This window comes from Mauremys mutica, chromosome 1 (genome assembly GCF_020497125.1).
Source record: "Mauremys mutica isolate MM-2020 ecotype Southern chromosome 1, ASM2049712v1, whole genome shotgun sequence".
NCBI classification, from domain to species: Eukaryota; Metazoa; Chordata; order Testudines; family Geoemydidae; genus Mauremys; species Mauremys mutica.
Genome location: NC_059072.1, coordinates 64212386 through 64224045, shown reverse-complemented (window position 1 = coordinate 64224045; position 11660 = coordinate 64212386). Strand labels below are relative to the sequence as shown.

At 44.0% G+C, this 11660-nt stretch overlaps 1 long non-coding RNA gene across 1 annotated transcript in view; it reads left to right on the top strand.

The window, feature by feature from the left end:
• The first annotated feature begins 9552 nt into the window (after positions 1 to 9552).
• The window catches only part of LOC123362087, a 56748-nt gene continuing 54640 nt past the window's right edge, over positions 9553 to 11660 (top strand). Inside the window, exon 1 of the long non-coding RNA XR_006576337.1 lies at positions 9553 to 9594. This is a non-coding gene — a long non-coding RNA (uncharacterized LOC123362087). The remainder of the gene's footprint in view (positions 9595 to 11660) is intronic.

Genomic DNA, 11660 nt, shown 5'->3' with positions numbered 1-11660 from the left:
TGCTTATATGTTTTTCTGTATCGGCATAAACTTAAGCACGTGCTAAAGCGCTTTCCTAAATCAGGGCCAATGTTTTTAGCTATCTTTGAGAGCAACTGGAGTTTACTTCTCTTTATGGCCTGATTCTCCTCTACCCTTACACCACAGAAAATCAGATTTGAAGAGTTTAACTGGTGTTAGCGAGGGGAATCGGTCTGCAGATAATCTCTAAAAGACATGCATATTAACACAATAATGCAGCTTCACCAAGATTAAGAGCATTTATTTCTTTAGTCTCATTGATCCTGATTCAGTGACGCACTTAAACTCAGGCCTTAGTCTATTCCTGTTCAGCAGAACAAAGAACGTGCTTAAGTGCTTTGCTGAATCAGGCCCATTATGATTATTGTAAGTCAGTTGCAGCTTAACCATAAATGGAAAAGAAAATCCCTTATTCACAGAGACTGATTTTTGTAACTACCTGTCATAACCATTCATGTTCGGCTTTGAGCATGAAGAATACTTTTGTGGTTCCCAGTAGCTGTATTACCGTGGCTGAATAATGAAAGCAAAAGGATGGCTTTTTTCACACAATTTAATTAGAGATACCAGATGTGTTGTTGTATGACTGATGTAAAATATGGCACTTTTCTGTAAATATTTTATCTTAAACAACAAAGTAAATCTCTATAACTGTTTTAAAAGCATTTCTAAACTGTGTTAATATCTTACATTATTTTTGTCTTTGGTGGAACAGGTCATAGACAACTGCAACCTCATTAAGAAATTAGGGAAAAGTATTAAATTGGATAACATTTGATTATAATTTGTCTAATGTGCAGTAATGACTCATTGCAGATTGTTGAACTTTGTGAATTAATGAATAAACAAACACAAAAAATGTCCTTTGTTTACCCATTTGATGTATAGATTAGCAATGACTGTTTATCATACTTCATAGTATACTAGAAAAGGGTCTAAAGTAGGGCTGGTGATTAATCACAGTTAACTCACATGATGAACTCAAAAAAATTAATCGCGATTAAAAAAATTGATCACAATTAATCGCAGTTTTAATCGCACAGTTAAACAATAGAATATCAATTGAAATATATTAAATATTTTGGATGTTTTTCTACATTTTCATATATATTGTATTCTGTGTTGTAATTGAAATCAGAATATATTATTTTTTACTTCAAATAATTGCACTGTAAAAATGATAAACAAAAGAAATAATATTTTTCTATTCACCACATACAGGTATTGTCATGCAATATCTTTGTCGTGAAAGTGCAACTTACAAATATAGATTTTTTAAATTACATAACTGGACTCAAAAACTAAACAATGTAAAACTTCAGCGCCTACAGGTCCAATTTCTTGTTCAGCCAATTGCTAAGACAAACAAGTTTGTTTACATTTACAGGAGATAATGCTGCCCACTTCTTATTTACACCAGAGAGTGAGAACAGGCAATTGCATGGTACTTTTGTAGCTGGCATTGCAAGGTATTTATGTGCCAGATATGCTAAACATTCGTATGACCCTTCATGCTTCATCCACCATTCCAGAGGACATGTTTCCATGCTGATGACACTTGTTAAAAAAATAATGTGTAAATTAAATTTGTGACTGAACTCCTTGGGGGAGAATTGTATGTCCCCTGCTCTGTTTTACCTGCATTCTGCCATATATTTCATGTTATAGCAGTCTTGGATGATGACCCAGCACATGTTGTTCATTTTAAGAACACTTTCACAAAATGCAAAGAAGGTACCAATGTGAGATTTCTAAAGATAGCTACAGTACTCAACCTAAGGTTTAAGAATCTGAAGTGCCGTCCAAAATCTAAGAGGTATGAGGTATGGAGCGCGCTTTCAGACGTCTTAAAAGAGCAACAGTCTGATTTGGAAACTACAGAACCCAAACCACCAAAAAAGAAAATCAACCTTCTGCTGGTGGCATCTGACTCAGATAATGAAAATGAACATGCATCGGTCCGCATAGCTTTGGACTGTTATCTAGCAGAACTCGTCATCGGCATGGTTGCATGTCCCCTGGAATGGTGGTTGAAGCATGAAGGGACATATGAATCTTTAGCGCATCTGGCAGGTAAATATCTTGCGACACCTGTTCTCACTTTCAGGTGACATTGTAAACAAGAAACGAGCAGTATTATCTCCTGCAAATATAAACAAACTTGTTTGTCTGAATGATTGGCTGAACAAGAAGTAGGACTGAGTAGACTTGCAGGCTCTAAAATTTTATATTGTTTCATTTTTGAATGCAGTTATTTTTTGTACATAATTCTACATTTGTAAGTTCAACTTTCATGATAAAGATATTGCACTACAGTACTTGTATTAGGTGAATTGAAAAATACTATTTCTTTTGTTTGTTTACAGTGCAAATACTTGTAATCAAAAATAAATATAAAGTGAGCACTATACACTTTGTATTCTATATTGTACCTGAAATCAATATATTTGAAAATGTAGAAAACATCCAAAAATATTTAAATAAATGGTATTCTATTATTGTTAAACAGTGCGATTAATTGCACGATTAAACGTGATTAATTTTTTTAATCACGTGATTAATCGTGATTACTTTTTTGAATCATGTGATTAATTTTTTTAATCGCTTGACAGCCCTAGTCAAAAGTGTATTATGTAAAAGTAGTAGTAAGTCTTAGTAATATGAGACCACAATATAGTTCTCTGCTACTTAATTTGTGCTGAGAAATGGGGAGAGGTTGCATTTTTAGGTGTGTGAATTATGAGGGAAGATTAGCAAAGTGTACATTAAAGGTTCTACTGTGTTTTTTTTAATGTGCTGGCATCTATGTTTAGTAGTTTCTTTTGGACATATGAAAATATAGTGGTGTTTGTGTACTGTTAGCAATTAGTGAGGCATAAAGTTTAGCATGAGGGAAGTGGTAAACAGACTCCTAAGTTTCTTTAACACTGCCTTTGACCTGGTCTCTCAAGGCTAGATTCTGATACTCTAATTTTTTTTGAGTAACTTTATCCCACAAATAGGCCCATTAGCTTCAGAGGGAATAGTTGAGAAAAAAGGTACAATTCAATGGGAATAAGGATGTAAAAAATACTGAGTAGCCTGGAAGTTTGAAACCCTCTTGATGCACTCAAATGGCATTGCCATTAAGAATGGGATGGTGGTTAAGCTGCTGACCTGAAATTCAGAACTACGGTCAAGTCCTGGTTCTGCCACACACTTCCTTTGTAACCTTGGGCAAATTGCTTAGGCTCAGATCTACAAAGGTACTTAGCTGCTTAAGTCACCTTTTTAGGCACCACTGCGATCCACAAAAATTGCTGATTAGCTGCCACCTAAACCCTGTAGGCACCTAAACTCACTCTTGCACCTAAATTCTTGCCATAAGAGTTCCCTAGGCACCTATGTTTCTGCCTCTGGCAGAGGTGCTGGAACAATTTGTACAGTGGGGGTGCTGAGAGCCATTGAACCAAACTATAGAACCTGTATATAATGGAAACCACTTAAAGCCAGGGGGTGCTCCTGTACTCCCAGCACCCCTAGTTCCAGCACCTATGGCTTCTGGGCATATGAAGTGCTGCCTTGCTCTAGGCGACTAGATACCCATTTCCTGCCTGAGTCCTAGAGCAATCCACAAACAAGAAGGATAGCTACTCCTCCACCTGTCTGGCATCTAGCCCCAATCAGGTAGGTATTCTCAGAGACCACCTAATACCACAAAAAACAGCCCAAGGAGGCATGCTATTGTAATCTTTAGCCCAGTGATTAGGGTATTCAGCTGGGACGTAGGAAACCACCTATGAAAGTCCCTAGTCTGCCTGCTGAGGAGAACAGATTTGAAGAGGAATCTGCTCCAGGGCTGGTGCAACCATTTAGGCGACCTAGGCGGTCACCTAGGGTGCTGGGATTTGGGGGGCGCCATTTTCTTTGGCAGCGACCGTGGCGGCCGGATCTTCGGCCGCCCCGGTCGCCGCCGACATTTAGGCGGAGGGAGCTGGGGCAGGGGAGTGCGGGGAGGGCCACTTGCAGCAAGTAAGGGGAGGGGGTGGCATGCAGGGGAACTCCCCGCCCCAGCTCATCCCTGCCCTGCCTCCTCCCCGAGCACGCTGGGGCCCTTCACTTCTCCCGCCTCCCAGGCTTGTGGCGCCTAAGCTGATTGGCGTCGCAAGCCTGGGAGGCGGGAGAAGTGAAGCGGTGACGGCGTGCTCGGGGAGGAGGCGGCGCAGGGGTGAGCTGCTTCACTTCTCCCACCTCCCAGGCTTGCGGCGCCAATCAGCTTAGGCGTCGCAAGCCTGGGAGGCGGGAGAAGTGAAGCGGGATGCTCGTGCTCGGAGCAGGGGTGAGCTGGGGCGGGGAGGGTGCCTCAGGGCGGAGGGTGGGGGGTGGGGAGCTGCTGCAAGGAGGGCACATCAGGGCAGAGGGGGTGAGCTGCTGCGGGAGGGGCACCTCAGGGCGGGGGCACGGGAGGGGGCGCAAGGTGGAAGTTTTGCCTAGGGCACGAAACATCCTTGCACTGGCCCTGATCTGCCCCCTCTCAGCTGAGTGTTCTAACCAAGGGCTATAGGGTATTCTGTTGTGAGGGGGCTCCCTCAATCTCTACTGTTGAAGTTGTTCTAGTTAAGTAATTTAATTATTAAATATTAGTTGCGCTAGAGAAAGAATGAAGATTGCTCGTGAGCTCAGTGGTTGGCTGTTTAACTATTTATCCACACTGGGGTAGTCATTGGGCCAGAGAGAAGGTGGGAATGGGAATGGGAATGACTCTGTAGCCTGGGATTTGGGAGACCATGGTTCTAGTCCTGCTGCTCCAGTTACTCTTTCATTAGTTATCTATGAGCTTCACTAGAAGACATTGAAGGAACATCCCCACCCTCATGTCAGAATATCCCATAGCTCAGTGGTTAGAGAACCCCAGAAGAGGTGGGAACCCCTGTTCAAATCCCTTCTCCCCCTCTGGCAGAGAGCGGGGAATTGAATCTGGATGTCCCAATCCTGTGTGAGTGCTCTAACCACTGGGCTAAAAGTGATAAGGTGAGCACCTCCTCAAGCTGGATTCTGAATGGGGACTGAAGCCAGTAGGCAACCATGAACACACTGACTGGATCAGCCCTGCATGCAACTTAGATGGATGAAGGCCTTTCTTCCTCTGGCTCATGAATCACTCTGGGGCTTATGTAGAAGATGGATTTTTGGACACCTAGAGGAGACAGCAGTGCACCTGCCCAGGAACATAGGTGCCAAGCGAATTTTTACCCTGAAAAACTTAAGTGCTGAGTGAGTTTAGGCACGTATATGGTTTGGTGGGAGTTTTGTGACTTGCAATGGAGCCAAAATTGGGACTTAGGTGCCTAAACCCCAGACTAAGGCACCTAAGTCTGGGGTTTAGGTGCATAAGTACCTTCGTGGATCCCACCCTCTTTGTCTCAGGTCCAAGTCTGTACAAAATGGCACTTCCCTACCTCACAAGGTTGTTCTGAAGGTAAATACATTAATGAAGGTGCTCAGATGTTATAGTAATGGGGACAATATCAGTACCTCGATAAATAGATTAATTTTCATGTATCTTTTCCTCCCTATTCAAAAGCACAAATCTACAAATGGCCTCACAGGAGTATATCTTTGAAGCCAATGGGGCTCGCAAAGTTACACACATACGTAAGTGCATGAAGGATTGGAATGGAACACAAACAACAAATCAAGGAGAAAGAGACTCTAGATTTTAACTGCTAAGCTGCAAACTGCATATGAGGTAAAACACGTGAATGTCTGTGATTTTCCACAAGCAGAGTGTGTTTGGATTATAATAGTAATTCCTTTCTCCAGAAAGTGCCTCCATTGAAGGTGATCAAATACAGTTTTTATATTTGTAACTGCAATATATTTGTTTTTCCTGCAGTCAGTTAAGTGTTTCTTGTTTGAGTAGTCAATGGAATTTCTTTAAAATTCAAAACAGCACCCAGTTTAAGCCTAAACAATACATAGTTTGTTCATTATTCTTTTTACATCAGTCATAAACTGCGAGTGATTCTGGGTAAGGAGGTAGGCAGAATTAAATCATTGCCTGGCTTCTTTGAAATGTTTGTGATTGTTCAATGGGTTGTATGCTGTGAGGCATTTAGACCGTTTTGCTGCCAAGTCAGTGACTGTTGCATTAGTCATAGGAATCTCTAGAGATCATAAAGGAGGAAAGTGCTGAATAACCTGTGACTCAGCTCTATTAGAATTTCTAAGTACACATTAGTAACACTCAGCCTCTGGGTACACCACTCACGCCCTGATACTACTCCTACGCTCCTTCCCACATGAAACCGGATTTGAACTGTCTCTTTCAATTTTCACTAGTTGCTAGGGACAATGGATCATTGCTCAGCCCCATCCACAATTTCTGCAGCCTATCAAAGGCTGCCGAGTTTAATACTACTTAGCTTGTGTACAGTTTCTTGAGCAAAACAATAAGGACAGAAACCAGCTGAAATTTACAGCGATGGTGCCGTTGTTGTATGTTGTAGTTAAAGCTCAGTATTTTTCACCTTTGTACACATCAGGAGTTATACACAGGATTTTTAAGGAAGAATGAAAATCGAGCCATCAGGAGGTTTCTGTGGTAGAAGCTTAAACGTGGGTTTTTTTTTCCTTTTTAAAGACAACTTTGTTTCTGTTGGCGTTATTGTAGATGAAGTTAATGGTGGGTGTAGGCTTCCCAGGAAGGAAATGTGTAGGGGTAAAAAATGAAATTGTGGTGGGCCACCACCCTGTAGGGCTTTGGTGGAAACCCTGAATAATTGTCTGAATGTTTTGTGTTATGGAGTTTGGGTCGTCTTAAATGAGAGTTTTACAGAAGTGTAGATTTATGCAGCATGGGGTATGGTAAAAGAGCACAGCATGTTTTTTCCCATGTGGAAAGAAGACAGGACCTTATTCACGACAGCCAGATTCTGCCAGCCTTGCTCATAGTGAGTAGCTTGTTAATCCAGGAATAGTTCCATAGAAGAAAGGAGAACTGTTTGTAGAGTAAGATACTAAAGCTCTGAGTAAGGATATCGGAATCTGGCCTTAAAAATAGAGATTAATTTTGATTTGGGAGATATAATGACACATGAAAGGCATCCTTAGCTACCCTGCATGGGAACGCAATGGGAGCATGGTCAGATGATCATAGACCTCTCAGCCTGTAATAAAAAAAGGCAAAATACGGAAGAAAAGCCAAGGGCCAGATCTTCAGCTGGTGGAAATTTGTGTAGCTTCACTGACTTCAGTGGAGTTATTCTTATTTACAGCGGCAGAAGATCCAGCCTAGGATGCCTTTGGCCAGCCCAGATCAGGCATATGAACCCCACCCATGAGCTGATATGTTGTTTATATGGAATAGACTGACTCTGCTGTATACTGGTCAGAAAATTGTAAATATTTTCTGTGAAAGATTTGCAAAAGAAATTAAATACTTTTCATTTCATTTTTTAAATGTTAGCAAATTGTAGAGAGATTCACAGTATCTGCTATGGTAAGGCAGTTTCAAAAGGAGACACGTAATAGTTACATTGAAGCCAACTTAAGAATTCACAGTTGCATTGTCCAAGTTGTTCTTAGTCTTTGATCCCCTTTTTAATTGCCTGAGCATTATATGGTCTCTCTCTAGGTTTTTATTCTGAGCTCATTGCCATGCCAGCTGAGCTCCTAGTTACAGCGAAATCTAGTGCTAGTTATTGTAAAACATTTAGCATGCGTAAAACAGCAGCAAGTGTTAAAAAGTAAAGTCCAAATACATTTACGGAAAGACTTTATGACAGAAATAGTTTTATATATTTGTAGTGCAGGTTCTGGTTCAAAGTGCAGATCTTTGAAAACTCAGTAACATGAAATTCACTTTAGAAGTGGAAGGTTTTGGAGGCTCTGTATAGCCAGGGGTCTGCCCGTGCGGATCTAATTTCTTTATTATTATTAATTATTATTGTATGAAGTCTTGAATGTGTTGGGGCCCCATTGTGCTAGGCACTGTACAGACTTGGGCCCCAATCCTGCAGACTTACAGGGATGCTTAATGGAAATGCGCACAGTAGTTAGGAGAAGCACATGTCTAAGTCTTTGCAGGATTGGGGTTATATAGTAAATGGCCCTGCCTCAAGCAGCTTGCAGTTTGGGGGTCTTTGGGGAAGCTGTGTCCTATACTATCAAAAATAAAGCCCTGGGCCTTTCTTTGCAGAAGATATAAGCTAGGATATATTATGAAGTGAAGTTTCAGCTGGATGCTCTCCCTTTTGTGGATGCAATTTGTAGTCACAAAACTTGTGCCCACATTTTTGCACCCATAGTTGTATTGCAGGGCCAAATCCAAGTAGTTTTATCTTTAGCTAACTGATTGAGATTGCAAATCAGTCAGAGACAAAGGCACTCAGATTTGCACCCACAATTCATTTTTATGCGTGCAAGCTGCATCAACAAAAAGGATAGTCGACTCAGTCCAGCTGAACTTTATTTTACATTGTGTTTAGTGTACTTGAATGTTACATTGGGTTTTTGTGTCTGCACAGGAATCACGTACACTCCAGTATCATCACATTTTGACATTACACCTGCAGTACAAAAGGAACTGTAGATGCCTGCAGTCTTGTTTGAATTAAAATTATGTTAATCTTGGGTGCCATTGTGTATGGTGGTCAAAGGTTTAGGAAAAGTTGTTCACAATCTGTGAAACATATGAATTATATTTACATCACATTTAGAAATACTTGGAAGAGAGAGAAGTGCTGAGTGAAAGGTAATAATCCACAGTTACCTTACCTTGTAGTTTGCCTAGTGTTGCAGTGTTTAGCCATTCTATTGCATAAAACATTTTTACTGTATTTCTTAATGGTATAGTAACCATTCACCCAACGTCTTTGTTATAGTAGCCATCCAGAAAACACATTAAACACAGGCACAATGCTTATAATTTTCCAGTAACTCAAAGATATCTTAAATGGAAAGAACTTCATGGAGCCCACTTCAGGTAAAGATGGCTGTAAAGAACTTGACAAGTCTCTCATGTTTCATGATCAGTATCTGAGCTCCAGGAATCAGTTTCCTGAGCTGAAGCGTGTTACAGGAGGAAAATGTGACAGTAGAGTAGTTGGCATTCCAGCTGCTTCCCTTGCTGATAAAGGGGAAGAAAAAACAACGCATTTCTCTCCTAATCCTTATTAAAACTTTTGAAAATGCACGCAGAAACACTGATTTATAAGGGGAAACCTGCAGAACTGAACTCCAGAACAGGGCCGCCCAGAGGGGGGGGCAAAGGGGGCAATTTGCCCCAGGCCCCGGGCTCCGCAGGGGCCCCCAAGAGAAGAGCGGAGGCTCCCGCCTCCGCCCCTCTCCTGGAGCCTCAGCGCATCAAGCGCCGAGTCTCCGCCGGGGCCCCTGAGCCCCACCCCGCTCAGAGCCGCGTGGTCAGGGGGCGGGGCTGGGAGCTCCAACGGGGCCTGATCCCCGCCCCACTCAGAGCGGCGTGGGGAGGGGGCGGGGCAGCTGCCTCCGCTCGGCGTGGAGCTCCCAGCCCCGCCCCCTCACCACGCGGCTCTGAGCGGGATGGAGCTTTGGCCCCGCCGGAGACGCGCTCAGGTAAGAGGCTGGGGCCGGGGCCGGGGCCGGGGCGGGGGGGGGAAGCGGGACCCGCCCCCGCCGCCACCGAAGCGCAGCCCGGTCATCGGCGGCGGGGGGCCCCTTCTGTTCCGGGACCCACCGCCGAAGTGCCCCGAAGGCCCGCGGCGGGGACCCCCCCCCACCACCGAATTACCGCCGAAGACCGGGCTGCACTTTGGCGGCGGGTCCCGCTTTGGCGGTAATTCGGCGGCGGGGGGGCCCCCGCCGCGGGTCTTCGGGGCACTTTGGCGGCGGGTCCCGGAACGGGAGGGCCCCCCGCCGCCGAAGACCCCGGGCCCCCGGAATCCTCTGGGCGGCCCTGCTCCAGAAAACCACCCATTGCAGTGCCAGAATTTAAAATGTGCTGCTGTTAGTTTCTTTTACAAGCATATTACAAGCCAGGGATAACTTGAGATAATTTCTGTGGATGAAATGTACTGCTATTTGGGAACCCTGGATTTAGACAATGTACTATCTGGTTATTTGGCTTGTCTGTCATCTGGGTGCTATTTGTCTGACATACAGTGCCAGCCACAGTATTTTTGGGCAGATTGGTGAAATAAATGTTCACTCCCCCACTCAGTGTTCACCTCCACCACTGCACTCATTTCTTATCCACTACTACACTTCCACCACAAATGATAAATGACAGTTGGGCCACAGGACTCATTGTTAAAGCCAGGATTAGAGTGTAAGGGGCCTCTGGTCTTAGTCCCATGCTTATCCCAGGTAGTGGGCTACACAGCCTCTCATGGTATTTAACTGCCTCTTCTTGTAGGCAGAGGTCGCATTGGCTTCTCATCAAGGCAGGGGAGCCATCTCAACTGCAAGCAGCCAGCTGGGAGGGGGCTTGAAGAAGCCCTAGCAGTGTCAGTTTGCGACTGGCAATACTGTTCTACATCCCCACTCCCCACCCCAAGTGCCACAAACTGAAGTGATGTGCTCCCCAAAACAGTGATTGTGACTGTGGTTGTCACAAGCCCCAAAGACCAGTCATGGATATTCAGTGGATGCTGATGATAATAATAACAATAATTAATAATAATTGTTATTAATAATTAATAATTAATGGTGGTCTTTAGGGACAATACTTTTTAGGAACTTTTGAATACTAGTGATTACATTACATTACTTTACAATGGAGTCTCAATTCCACCTTTACCAGGCAAAGGGCTAGAAACGTACTAAAAACAAACAAAACAAAAAAGCAAGCTAAGATTAACCCAGCTAGGATCTCTGTATTGAGGAGCTCCAGAAGCCAGCTATGGTAACGTGGATCTAATATGTGACCCCCATGTTCAGCCACATTATTATTACTTTTTTATTTGTATTGCCATAGTGCCTAGAAGCTAGGGTTGCTACCCATCTGTGTTTTACCCGGACAGTCCGGTTTTTGGCTTCTGTGTCCGGGTGCCATTTAGGGTTGCCAAGTGCCCGTGTTTTTTACCAGAAATTCCAGTTGAAAAGGAGACCTGGCAGTGTTCAGTCAGATATACTGACTGGACACCAAAAGTCCGGTTACCTTGGGGTGGGGAAGGCACCGGGTCATTAACCCATGCCAGCCCGTACCCAGCTGGGCCCACCTCCTGTCTGCAAACAGGCTCCTTGTCAGGCTGCAACAGCTCCCATCCCAGCCCTGGAGCAGAAGGAGCCCAGCTGGGGGAGGGAGGAGGAGGGAGGTGGAGACAATTCAGCAAACAATGGAGGGAGGCGGTAGAGAAGTCAGCGATTGGGGTGGGGCTTTGGGGTAAGAGGCAGAGAAGAGGTGGGGCCTCAAGGTAAGAGGTGGAGCATGAGTGGAGCCTTGGGGGAAGAGGCGGGGTAGGAAGCAGTGGGAGGGGGTCCGGTTACCAGCAATTAGAAAGGTGGCAACCCTACTAGAAACTGTAGTCATAGACCATGACCTTGTTGTGCTAGGAGCTGTACAAGCAGGCTGTCATATCTTTATAAGGTTACAGCTGGACAGAAAAAAGGAGACTGAATGGAGAGGGGTTTGTGTTGCAGGTGGACCAGAGGACACATAGTACAGTAACCCCGACATCTGT